This window comes from Olea europaea, chromosome 8 (assembly GCF_002742605.1).
Source record: "Olea europaea var. sylvestris chromosome 8, O_europaea_v1, whole genome shotgun sequence".
NCBI lineage: Eukaryota > Viridiplantae > Streptophyta > Magnoliopsida > Lamiales > Oleaceae > Olea > Olea europaea.
In genome coordinates this window covers 8741678-8754653 of record NC_036244.1, presented here as the reverse complement: position 1 = coordinate 8754653, position 12976 = coordinate 8741678, and positions in this window count along the sequence as shown.

The following is a 12976-nucleotide window of genomic DNA, read 5'->3' as shown; positions in this document are numbered from 1 at the left end:
AAATATAACAATAGACTTCACAAAGCAATTGATACAATTCTTTCCAGATCATTAGCACCAAGCCAATACACCTGCACCAACACAAAATTTACCCGGCATTAATTCTTAACATTTGCAAACAGGACTTAAACTTATTTAGAGGAAGTGCCTTTGAACCCATATCAACTAGGTTAAATCGAGTAGGTATTTTCTCAAGTAAAATAGATTCTTTTTGCATTATATCTCTTATAAAATGCATTCTTATATATATGTGTTTAATTCTTTCATGAAAAACAAGATTTTTACATAAATGTATAGCACTTTGACTGTCAAGATATACAACAACAGGATCAACAGGTTTATTTACCTCATTTAGGAGACCTTTCAGCCATAAGGCCTCTTTAATGGCTTCGGTAGTAGCTACATACTCAGATCCTGTAGTTGATAAAGATACAATTAATTGTAATTGTGACTTCCAACTAATACAAGTATCACACAAAGTAACATATAAACTGTAGTTGATTTCCTATTATCCCTATCACCTGCATAAGCTAAATCTACAAATCCCTTTGAACTAACTCCCTTTTCACTATGTCTAGAGCATAAGCCTAAGTCTGCAGAACCTTTTAAATACCTTAATAACCATTTTATAGCAGTCCATTGTTCGGGGCTAGGGTTGGACATAAATCTACTTAAGGTAGTTACAGCATGTGCAACATCGGGTCTAGTGCATACCATGGTATGCATGACAGATCCAACAGCATTAGAATAAAGCATTTTTTCCATGTCATGTGGAGATTGTTCTTTACTCAACTTGAAATGACATGCAAGGGGTAATGTCACAGGTTTTGCATCATGCATAGCAAATTTTGACAACACTTTTTTCACATAATCAGTTTGTGATAAAGTCAACGATTGTTGTGACCTATTTCTCTTAATATCCATTCCTAAAATCCTTTTAGCATGCCTTAAATCTTAATATCAAATTCAACACTTAGCACCTATTTAATATTATTTGTATCGTTTATCTTTTGGCCAATTAACAAATATCATCCACATATAAGAGCAAATAAACAATTACACAGTTGCTGTTACCTCTTTTAAAATACAAACAGTGGTCGAAAGAACTTCTCACCAAGCTAACTGAAGACACAAAATTATCAAAATGCTTGTACCATTGCCTAGGAGATTGTTTTAGGCTATAAAGTGTCTTTTTAACAGGCGTACATGATCAGATTGTTTGCTATCAATGAAACCTTGTGGTTGTTTCATATATATAGTTTCATCAAGTTCACCGTGCAAAAAATCGGTCTTAACATCCGTTTGCTCCAATTCAAAATCATATTGTGCTACCAATGCAAGCATGACTCTTATTATAGTATATTTCACTATCGGAGAAAATATTTCATTGTAATCTATACCATATTTTTAGATAAACCCCTTAGCCACTAATCTGGCCTTAGGGGAGTTGCCTTCTTTAATAGTATAAACCCACTTACAATCAACTAGAGACTTATTTTTAGGTGTAGGCACTAAGTTTCATTATTTTTCACAAGGACCTCATTTCATCATCCATAGCAAGCTGTCACTCCTTAGAAAACTGACAACTAATAACCTCTTCATAGGATTTTGGCTCCTTAAAGGCCAAATCCTGATATGACAAGATAGCAAGGGACATATAATCTTGCATCCTAATGGGCTCTCTTATTTCTCTACTAACTCTATCTCTATCTAACTGATAATCACTCAAAGGGTTCACTAACTCACCAGTAGGCCTTTGAACACTTTCCTCACTTGATTCTTCAACAATTTCATTTTCATCTTGATTTCTAACAATATGATCAAGTAAGGGTTCAAGTTCTACCTGCAGCCTAGTACTTTCTTCTTCATAACCCTTAGGCACATCACTAGAGGTCTTTCTACTAAGACAAGGCATTTCAATTCATTAAAGATAACATTCCTACTAGTTATCATCTTAAAACCTCCAATTTCTCTCACCCAAAGCCTATATCCCTTAACTCCTTCTGGATATCCCATGAAAACACATTTTTGGGGTATAGGCTCAAGTTTTCCAACACTTTGGTGTGAATAAGCTGCAAAAGAAAAGGTTCTTAATTGTGTATAGTCAGCCAACCTACCTATCTACACTTTCTCAGGTGTTCTACCATCTAATGAACTAGTTGGGGTCCTATTTATGATATAAACAGCTATCTTAACAACTTCACCCCACAACACTTTAGGGATACCTGAGCTGAACATCATACATCTAACCTTATCTAGGATTGACCTATTCATTCTTTCAGCTATACCATTCTGTTGTGGGGTATGTGGCACTATTTTATATCTCAAAATACCATCATCCTTACATAATTTTTCAAAGTCAGTGTTGCAAAATTCCAATCCATTATCTGTTCTTAGAATTTTGATCTTTTCATCCATTTGATTTTCAATCAAAGTCTTCCTTGTTTTAAATTTCTCATAAGTATCAGATTTTTATTTCAAAAGAAATACCCTCACTTTTCTTGAAAAATCATCAATCAAGGATAAAAAAATACCTATTTCCACCTTGGGAGGTGGTGGATGATGGACCCCACGAACCAGAATGTATATAATCTATGATAGATGTAGTCTTAAGTTTCCCAACATTAAAATGAAGAATGGTGTTTGCCTAAGGTACAATACTCACAAAAGGGAATTTTAGAAATCACATCACTACCAAAGGCACCCTTCTGACTTAAGATGTGTAAGCCTTTCTCACTCATATGGGCCAACCTATTATGCCATTTCAAGCTTGCATCATTCTCAGCCATAGAAGATTTTGCAGTGTGACTCAAGACATTTGCCTTAGTGACATATATTCCATTTCTTTCAACACAATTGAAAATAACTAAGGATCCCTTAACTATCTTCAAATATCCATCTTCAAATTTTCCTTGGATACCCATGTCATCTAAGTTCCCAACTAAAATTAAATTTCTATTCAAATATGGTACATACCTCACCCTTACTAAGGTAAAGTGTACCCATTATTAAACTTTAAAGTCACACTGCCTATCCCCAACACTTTACAGGTTGCATTCTTTAAAATCAAGTAACCAGTGCTTCCTAGAGGTCATATGGAAGGTACAACCTGAATCTAAGATCCACTCTACGTTCTGATTTACATTATCTGCATAATTTGCAGTATTCAAATCAGATGTGGTCTCAGTCACAACATAGACGTCAATTGTATGCTCACCTAGAGGCTCAACTACATACCTTTCATCTATCTTAACCTCTCTATGTTTATTTTTCCTTTTAAGGCAATCTTTGATGTAGTATTCTGTCCTACCACAACCATAGCATTTCCTAGTCCATTTCTGGACTTTAACCTTTATCTATTCTTCTCTTTCTTCCTAGAGGCATTATTCTCCTGATTATTTTGGTTACCCTAATTATTACTCTGTCTGGTCAGTGATCTACCTCTTACAAATAGTTTCTCACTCTCCTTGCCACATCTCTCAGATTTAACTTCCAATTCTTTGCTTCTTAAATCATTAATCACTATCTCATATGTTAAAGATTATGTACCATATTTAATAGTTGTCTTAACATCTTTATACGCATCAGGTATGGAATTTAACAAAATTATAGCCTTATATTCTTCAGATATTTTATCCCCAGCATTAGTTATATCTTTGACCAGTTTATTTAAAGTATCAAGATTCTCATCTAAGTCTTGGGCCAAGTCAATTTTAAAACTAAAGAATCTTTCTAGAAGAAAGATTTTATTAAGCAATGACTTAGCCAAATAAAGTTCTTCTAATTTCTCCCATAAAGCTTTAGCATTATCTAACTTTCCTACCTTTCTTAATACTTGATCTGATAAGTGCGGAATAATGGATGTATAGGCAAGTTCATTAGATTCAGTTTTTTGTTCATCATATATGGTTGCAGTATATTCACCAGTTATAGCTTTAGATACCTTCTGTTGAACCAAAACTCCCTTCATTTTTTGTTGCCAAATGAAGAAATCCCATTTTCCATTAAAACCCCAAGTTCAAATGTTTCCATTGTCATTTGAAGTTTTTAATCAACACAAAAAAGTCTTTGAAGGTTAAAGTTCAGCTAGAAGCAAATAAGAATATTTCACAGAATGTATTGACAACGCAGAGTATCACACACTGTATAAAATCTTAGGGGGATATAACATAGTGAACAGTAACAAAATAGTAACCAATCAGAGAATAACAAATCACTTCAAGATATTTTGTTGTGTCTTGAATTCACTAGGATTCTATGAGGCTCAATGACCTCAGGTCAAGGCTCAACCCAAGAACACAATAGTGCAATGATAAGTGTACAATATAAGAGACAAAGAATCAATTATTTATCACAAAGATTAAAGCAATAGGCAGAACTCAAGAATCAGGAATCAATCGCAAAGATTTAATATATGCCGAACACTTTGAATAACAAGACTACATGCAATATTCCAAATTCTAGAATATAATTTAGGTTATATTATTACGTCGCCACGACACTTTCTTAAGAATTCAAATTAAAGTTTTGGTCACGATAGTAAAGTTTCGCATACTTGTTTTTAAAAAAATAAAATTGTAAGGCTTCGAAATCTCTTTAGATGACAAATTTTACGTTGTTACATTATTTTTGATGACACATTTTATATTAATTGCTACCTTAAATTTTAAAAATTAGATACGCTTGTTATACTCAAGTTCAATTCCATTATCTTGATTTTTTCTTACGGGTTTTCCATCCACTAAGTTTATTTAACTATCCCACTTTCTATATTAACTTCGATTTTATTTGTTAACTACCAAAATATATATGTATGAATATCAAACTGCCTTTTTTTTTTGTAATTTGGAAGTTACGTTGCTCGTACAAATCCGCATTTGTAAAAATTTCAACTTACCATTTTAATTCCCTTTTTTTGTCAACTGTAAAAAAAAAAAAAAAAATAGAAATACAAAACTGCCTTTTTAAAATTGGATGTTAACTTCCACGTTCATCATCCACCACTTATACAAACAACATCCAACTTACCAATTTAATAACTTCCACTTTTCCCATGCCAAAACAGTCCCTATTCATTCCTGGAATTTAAAGATTTACATTTCAAATTCTTCCCACTGACATGTACCCAACTCTCCAAGAAGACCCCAATAAACAAGTTAATGCAGTCGATGGCTTTCCAGGACAACCCCAAAGGAACTATGATCCATTTTCGAAGACATACAACCAAGGATGGAGGGATCACCCCAATCTTAGCTATGGGAATCAATAAGTGAATCAGCCAAACTTCCAGTAATACAGGCAGCCATGTCCTCCTAGACAACAACAGGACCAAACTTCAAGTTCTGGTATGCCTCTAGAGGATATTGTTAAGTCTTTGGCCACTAACACTTTACAATTTCAACAGGAAACAAAAAAAATCCAACAGGAAGCAAGCACAAGTATTAAAAGTTTGGAGAATCAAATGGATCAAATGGCAACAACAATAAATCGACTGGAATCACAAAGCTCGGGAAAACTACCTTCTCAAACGATAGTAAATCCAAGGAAAAATGAAAGTGCGGTTTTGTTGAGAAGTGGCAAAGAGGTTGAAATTCCAATGAAAGTAGTTCCTACGTCATTAGAGCAAGAAAATGAAAAAGCAGTTACTATAGAGAAGAATGGCCCCAATGATGATGGTAAACCTAAGAGTAAATTGCCCCCTCTCCCTGATTATAAACTGGTACCCCCTTTCCCTCAAGCATTAGCAGAATTTAGGAAGGATGAACAAAATAAAAATCTTTATGAAACTTTTCGTAGATGTGAGGTAAATATACCATTATTAGATGCTATTAAACAAATACTTAGGTATGCTAAGTTTTTAAAGGAGTTGTGAACATTTATGAGAAAACAAAAACTCAAGGGATATGAAAAAGTTAGAGTTGGGAAAATGTTTCAGCGGTTATTCAAAGGAAACTACCTGTAAAGTGCAAAGATTCAGGTATGTTCAATATCCCTTCTACAATAGGCGAAACTTAGATTTAAGAAAGCTGTGCTAGACTTAGGAGCCTCTATAAATGTTATGCAATATGCTATTTATGCTTTGTTGAAACTAGGACCTTTGAATAAAACTGGAATAGTAATTCAATTGGCTGATAGGTCTAATGCTTACCTAAAAGTGTGATTGAGGATCTGCTTGTACAAGTTAATGAATTGGTTTTTCCTGCTGATTTTTATGTGCTTGACATGGAAAACGATGATCCAAATGCTCCCATCTTGTTAGGGAGACCATTTTTAAAGACGTCTAAAACTAAAATAGATGTGCATAGTGGCACACTTACTATGGAAACTGATGGTGAAATAATTAAATTTAACATTTATGATGCCATGAAATTTCCGAATGATGATAACCCTATCCATGCTAAGGATGAGTTGGAAGTGGCCATTGGTAAAAATCTTGGGGAAGATGATGGGGAGTTAGCCTTGAAAACTGAGTTGCAAGAAACTGTTGCAGCATTAAATGAACTTCCAAATTTGCCACATACAGGTAAAGTGTCATGTGTTGCACTCCCCATTTTTGACGAGAAGCCTTTACCTTCTATTTTGTAGGCTCCCACTCCAAATTTGAAACCTCTTTCCAAACACCTCAAGTATGTATTCCTTGGGGATGGAGAGACATTGCCGGTAATCATCTCAAATGAACTCAATGCATTGTAAGAGGAAAAACTTGTACAGGTTCTCAAGAAGCATCGGACAGCTATTGGTTGGACAATTGCAGACATCAAAGGAATTATCCCATCTACATGCATACATCGTATTTTACTTGAAGAAGAAGCTAAACTTTCCCGTCAGCCACAAAGGAGATTGAACCCACCTATGATGGATGTAGTGAAAAAAGGAGATTCTCAAGCTTCTCAGAGTTGGAGTAATTTACCCTATTTTTGATAGCGATTGGGTCAACCTAGTTCAAGTGGTCCCTAAAAAGATCAGGATAACAGCTGTAAAAAAATCATAATGATGAGTTGGTGACCACATGTGTTCAAAATGGGTGGCGAGTCTGTATAGATTACAGGAAATTGAATGTTGTAACCCACAAAGACCTATTTCCCTTATCCTTTATCGATCAAATGCTTGAAAGATTGGCTGGTCATCCTTATTATTGTTTTCTTAATGGCTATTCAGGTTATTTCCAAATTGCAATTGCTCCAGAAGATCAAGAAAAGACAACTTTTACATGTCCATTTGGAACCTTTGCATATCGTCGCATGCCCTTTGACCTTTGCAATGCTCCAACCACTTTTCAGTGTTGTATGGTTAGTATATTTTCAGATTACATTGAGCATATCATAGAGGTCTTTACGGATGATTTTACTATTAATAGGAACTCATTTGATAATTGTTTACATAACCTCACACTTGTCCTTCAAAGATGCATAGAAACTAACCTTGTTTTAAATTCTGAAGAACGTCATTTTATGGTTGAACAAGGCATAGTTTTAGGTCATGTTGTTTCACCTAGGGGAATTGAGGTAGATAAAACAAAAGTTGACATTATTAAATCTTTACCTTACCCTGCTTGTGTGCGGGAGATTCATTCTTTTCTTGGACATGCAGGTTTTTACCGCAGATTCATCAAGGACTTCTCCAAAATAGCATTATCCTTATGCAAACTACTACAAAAGGATGTGACATTCGAGTTTGATGATACAAGTAAAAAGGCCTTCGACATGCTTAAGGAATTGTTAACCTCTGCCCTAATTATCCAACCTCCTGACTGGAACTTTTCATTTGAGATGATGTGCGATGCAAACAACTTTGCAGTAGGTGCTATTTTGGGTTAAAGAATTGGGAAAGCATTCCATGCCAACTACTACACTTCCAGGACTTTAAATGATGCTTAACGAAACCACTCCACAATTGAAAAACAACTCTTGGCTATTGTTTTTTGCTTTAGAAAAATTTTGCCCTTATTTGTTTGGTACTAAAGTAATTATTTATTCTGATCATGCAGCACTTCACTATTTAATGATGAAGAAGGAGGAAAAACCAAGGCTAATACGATGGATACTTTTCTTGAGTGAATTCAACTTGGAGATCAAAGATAAAAGAGGAATAGAAAACAATGTTGCAGATCATTTGAGCCGTTTAGCTCATGTGAACGATGAACTTCAGTTGTAGGAATCATTCCCCACCGAGCAATTGCTTGCTGCTAATGCAACACTATCTTGGTAGGCAAATATGGTAAATTATTTAGTTACTAATGAATTTCCTCCAAAATTATCTAGGGCTCAACGGAACAAAGTCAAAAGTAATGCTAAGTACTATGTGTGGGATGACCCATACTTATGGAAGCATTGTGTAGGTCAAGTGATAAGAAGGTGCATTCCTAAAAATGAAATTATGTCCATTCTCACTTTTTGTCATTCTTATGCAGGTGGGGGTTACTTTGGATCAAAAAGGACAACAAGAAAGCTATTAGAATATGGATTTTATTGGCCATCTTTATTTCGAGATGATTATTCATTCTACAAGACCTACGAACAATGTCAAAAGATAGGTAATCTATCCCAAAGGAATGAAATGCCACAAACACCCATACTTGTTTGTGAAATTTTTGATGTTTGGGGCATCGATTTGATGGGACCATTTCCTACATCTTTTGGTTATGCTTATATTTTACTTACTAGTGACTATGTTTCGAAATGGGTGGAAGCAAAGGCCACCAGGACTAATGATTCCAAAATAGTTGCAGATTTTATCAAGTCCAACATATTCTCTAGGTTTGGAACCCCAAAGGCTTTCATAAGTGATCGAGGCGCTCATTTCTGCAATCGAACTGTGGAAGCCTTGCTGTGAAAATACCATGTAACCTACAAGGCGTCCACTGCCTATCATCCACAAACTAGTGGACAAGTGAAAGTGTTAAATTGGGAAATCAAATCCATCATTGCGAAGACAGTTTGCCCGAATAGAAAAGATTGGAGTCTGAGCTTAGATGAAGCTTTATGGGCATACAGGACTGCATACAAGACACCTATTGGAATGTCACCTTATCGGTTAGTGTTTGGAAAATGATGCCATCTCTCAGTTAAACTAGAACACAAGGCTTTTTGGGCTATCAAAACTTTCAACATGAAGACAGATGAGAGCAGAGAGCATAGAAAGTTGCAAATTCATGAATTAGAAGAAATTCGCAATGATGCCTATGAGAGTGCAAGAATTTACAAGGAAAAGATGAAGGCTTTCCACGACAAAATGATCTCCAGGAAGGAATTTAAAATTGGTCAAAAAGTCCTTCTATACCATTTAAGACTTCGGTTGTTTCTAGGTAAATTACGTTCCCGTTGGATTGGACTCTTTATTCTTCCCTCATGTTGCAGTTGAAATACAAAGTTTGGCAACTTCTAAAGTGTTCAAGGTGAACGGCCATAGGCTTAAACCTTTCTATGACGGTATCCACGTGGAAAAAACGACAACATTGGATCTTGAAGATCCAGTCTATCTCGGTTGAAGAAGGACGCAACTAGTCTAGCCAAAGACAATAAAAAAATGCACTGTTTGGGAGGCAACCCAAGGGGAGGTCGTTCCTTTACTTTTTTTTTTTTTCGTATTTGCATTCATATTTTAGATTAAATCTGTTCTCTTCTTGACATTTTACTTTACATTGGAGACAATGTAAGTTTTAAGTGTGGGTGAGGGAATTTAGGTTGAGTCTAAAACAATTATGCTACATTAACATCAAGGTTGACATAAAGTTTGACATAATGCAACGTGGCATTCTATCATTGGACAATTTAAAACACGGTCAACTTTTTCATCCAATTAATAATTGACACGTGCAATTATGTCAAGCTTTTTGTCAAATCATTCTGGAAAAGAAGTTTTATTCTAAAATTTTCAATTTGTATTTTTATGTTTATTATTAACTTTTTGATGAAACTTCGACATAAGGGGAAAAAACAAAGTGGTTTTGAACAATTTTAGTTGTGTATGCTATTTGCTAGATTCAATTAAGCTTCTGAAGAATTTATAACATGATTGAATAAGTAATCTCTCAACTTAGAGTTAATTAGTGTGATTATTTTCTTTGAGGATGGTAGTAACTAGATTTTGTAGACAAAAAGCCAGTGAGATTTTGAGCCTTATGACTGTGACACACATATCAGCCTCACTATTTTCTTTCACGAGTGATCTTCTTCCATGGATTTGCTTTTCTAGAACTTCTCTTGATTCCTTTCGAGGTCAATTGATACATGCATACATGAACATGATTAAGGCCATCTTTATTGCATACGTTCACCACCTTAGCCAAATAGCCTACCTTGTAATTAATTTCTCCTTTATTAAACCCTTTGAGCCTTATAGCCTTTCCTTTTGTAAACCCATATTACAAGCTTTAAACCCGAAAAAATAATGTTTTTACCTAAGCCGTAGAGATAGTGGAGTATTGTTCGTCATTTTGATATATATGAGAGTGCAAAAGAAATAAGTGTGAGGGTGTTTAAAATTTTGGTAGGATTATGATGGTGGAATGGAACATATTATTCAATTTCAATTCGTAAGTTCCATTATTAGTGCAATGTTTTGAGAAAAAAATTGAAAAAAATGATGAAAAAGACGAAAAAAAAGAAAAGAAGTGTGAGGGTGTTTAAAATTTTGGTAGGATTATGATGGTGGAATGGAACATATTATTCAATTTCAATTCGTAAGTTCCATTATTAGTGCAATGTTTTGAGAAAAAAATTGAAAAAAATGATGAAAAAGACGAAAAAAAAGAAAAGAAGTGATGGAGAAAATGATTTTCAATATTCCATAATTACTCTATGTTCATAATTCCACCTAGAATCACAAGAAAATGATTGGGTTGTGTGAAATAGATACAAAGAAGCTATGAGTGGAGAGATTTGATCTTACATGTTTTATGTGTACATTTGAGCTGAGTTAATTTATCTTTACTCCATTAATTTCTATGGCTTTTGAGTTACTTACCCAATTATCTCACACCTGGACCCTAACCCACATTACAACCTGTGAAAAAAACCTTATTATTTGTGTAATGCATGTGATCTAATTGGTGGAGAATGAGAAGATATGCAAGCGTATGGTAGGACACTTCCATTGGAACGAATTTGAGTGAAACACTTACCCTGTAAACATATGAAAGTTGAGCGCTTACTTCCGTGAGGGTCTACATGTTTGGTTCATCCATCTTCATTTGAGAATGCTTGCTAATTAATTATAAGTAGAGTGATTTATCCATGAATTGCTATGTGTTTTGAAGAGTTTGATTGTTCTATGTATGTGGCATTGCAACCCTATGAAAGTGAGTTTAAGTTTTACTCGAGGACGACCAAAAGCTAAATGTGGCGAAATTCGATAAGACATGAAATGTTGTGATTTATATCCATTAGTTCTTGCACTTTTATGGTTAATTAACATCTAAATGTGCTAAGTACCCTTATATTGTGATTTAGGTTGTATTTGGATGATCATGGCATAAAATAGAAGAAAAGAGCGAAAAAAGTGCTTTAATGAAAGAAATTGGAAGTTCAGGGACCAAGTTGCAAATAATCCTTAGATGAGACAGGCAATGGAATGAAGATTAAAGATGTTACAGGTTCAATTGGACACAATTAGAAGTTGAAGGTTGAAATTGCAACAGAAACGATTTAAAAGAATCAAAAATTGAATTCAGGACTAAAATACAATTTTTGGAAAAAAATTTTGCCTGGGCGACCGCCCAACATTAAAATTGAATTACCGAAACCAAAAGCCATGCCTGAGCGATAGCCGAGGTCAATCGCGACGAGAAAAATCTGGTTTCCTTTTCTGATTGAAATTCTTATGGAAACAAATCTTGACGAGTCTTTTAAAATCCTAAGGATGTCCAAAAGGAGGATACCACTCAATATACCATATTCATAAGGATTTTTCTCTCTTTTTTGCTTAAGGATTATTGATATATTGCTAAACTTTATCTTTTATCGAAGGATATTGAAGCCTTGGAATCGTTTTCAATTGGAGATCTACCTAATTTTCATCTTTTAATTTATATTTTTAGTATTGAATATTCTTCTATGCTTAATTTCATGAGTGTTATGTTTGATTACTAAAAGGATCCATTAGTTTATCATGAGTTTCAATCTATAGCTAAATAAATATCAAATCCATAATTGTTTGATTAATTTAACTTGTGAAACAACTAGGATTAATAATTTGCTACTTTGGGAAATTATTAAATCTTAGGAAGAATATTTATCTAGGTTAAATGCAAACTCTTGGCTTGTGTTATCTAGTTCATTGATTTCTCTATTTTGGAAAGTCATTATTGAATTAAATTCTCGCGCTTGTCTAGGATTGTCTGGTAATGAGGATTAATTAGATCGCTTGTTTCTAATTAATTAAAAGTAAGGAGAAATAGGAAATTATTTCCAATGGGAAATTATTTTCCAACGATGAATACTAAAAGTATGAATTAATAATCATTTGTGGATCAATGACCAATTGTGAATCTCCAACGGTGGATGTTGACTTAGACCAAGGTTCGTTCTATTGATTTAATCCAATTTATTAATTTGCATTGCTTTTAGTTAGAATTGATTTCATCACAAACAAAACCCCACATTATTGTTAACATTGCATAAAATTAGGCTAATCACTCTTCGTGGGAACGATCCTTACTTCCACTACTACTTACAATTTTTTCGAAGTGTAGGTTTTATTATTTTTGGGTGCCTGTGATAGCACGCCAATAGGGTCAGTATCAACAGCAAGAAAAAAACCTTACCTGGAAGAGATGTTTGGAAAATTCATGGAAACGACCAATCGGTACATGGAGAAAATTGAAGCCACCCTCCAAAACCAAAATGCTACCATCAAAACCTTGGAAACTCAAATGGGACAGATGGCCATTGCTTTGGCTAGAAATCAACCCTAAGGAGCACGCCAAAGCCATTACAACATGAAGTGGGGTGCAGCTACCTAAAATACATGTCAAGAG